The sequence below is a fragment of the Pteropus medius genome, unplaced genomic scaffold (assembly GCF_902729225.1).
Source record: "Pteropus medius unplaced genomic scaffold, Ma_sr-lr_union100, whole genome shotgun sequence".
Lineage (NCBI taxonomy): Eukaryota > Metazoa > Chordata > Mammalia > Chiroptera > Pteropodidae > Pteropus > Pteropus medius.
The window spans coordinates 8,914,810-8,916,286 of NW_024350319.1; positions in this window are offsets into that span (position 1 = coordinate 8,914,810).

Here is a 1,477-nt window from a genome sequence, read left to right on the forward strand (position 1 = left end):
GTCAAACTTCTGTGTTTCTTCTTAATCTCTTTGCCCTTCCCACTTAATAGCCCTCAAAATATTCTCTGCATCTATGTTTGTTTCTGTTTTTTTGTTATTGTTGTTATTTGTTTTGTTCTTTAGATTCCATATGTACGTGAAATCATGTGATATTTGTCTTTCTATCGCATTTTGAGTAGCAGGTCTCTACAGAAACATTGCAGTAAGAAGATCATCACATCTCCTCCTAAAATACTACTAATAATTAACTATTTAAATATTTAAAATAAAATACTAAATTAATAAAAATACTATTAATATTTAATTATTAAAATACTACTAATAGGCCAAGAAATATATGAAAAGATGCTCAACATCGAGAGCTATTAGAGAAATGCAAATCAAAACCACAATGAGATACCATCTCACACCTAGTAGAATAGCTATAATCAACAGGACAAGTAATAACAAATGCTGGAGAGGACGCGGAGAAAAAAGAACCCTCATACAATGGTGGCGGGACTGCAAATTGGTACAGCCACTATAGAAAACAGTATGGAGGTTCCTCAAAAAACTAAGAATTGATCTACCATATGATCTAGCAATCCCTCTACTGGATATTTACCCCAGACTTGAAAACCCATATCCGAAAAGATATTTGCACACCCATGTTCATAGCAGCATTATTCACGGTGGCTAGGAATGGAAGCAACCAAAGTGTCCTACGATAGATGATTGGCTAAAGAAGCTGTGATACATATATACAATGGAATATTACTCAGCCATAAGAAGAGATGAAATACTGCCATTTGCAACAACATAGATGGACCTTGTGATAATCATGCTAAGCGAAATAAGCCAGACAGAAAAAATTGAAAATCACATGATATCACTTATATGCGGGACATAAATCTAAAAGCAACAAATGAACAGGACAAACAAACAGAGACTCATGGACATGGACAATAGACTAGTGGTTACCAGAAGGTGAGGGGAGAAGAAAAGGGGGAGGTAGACGGGGTAAAGGGGTCAAATATGTGGTGACAGAAAGAAATCTAACTCTTAGAGGTGAACATACAGTGTAAATATATATATGCCTTACTGTTAAAGTATACAGCTGAAACACTGGATTTCATCAACCAATGTCACCATAAAAAATAATAAATTTAAACAAATACTACTAATAATTAACTATTAAATAAAATAGTTAACCCTCCTAAAATACTCCTCTCAATATACAGTATGTCACTTTGCTGGTCAAAAACTTTCAGTGGTTCCCTATTCCCTTCAACATTAGTAACTTAACAATAAATGTTTACTGAACGTTTATTGTGTAGCAAATAGATTAAGACAGCCCGTGACCCTATACCGTTAAGAACCAAGTGGGTAAGAAGCAATGTGTAGAATGCTAAGAGCCAAAACAAGCAGGGAATAGCTAATTTCTTCAGGCCTGTTTCCTCATCTGTAAAATGAGGGTCAAACTAGACCAGCGGTATTT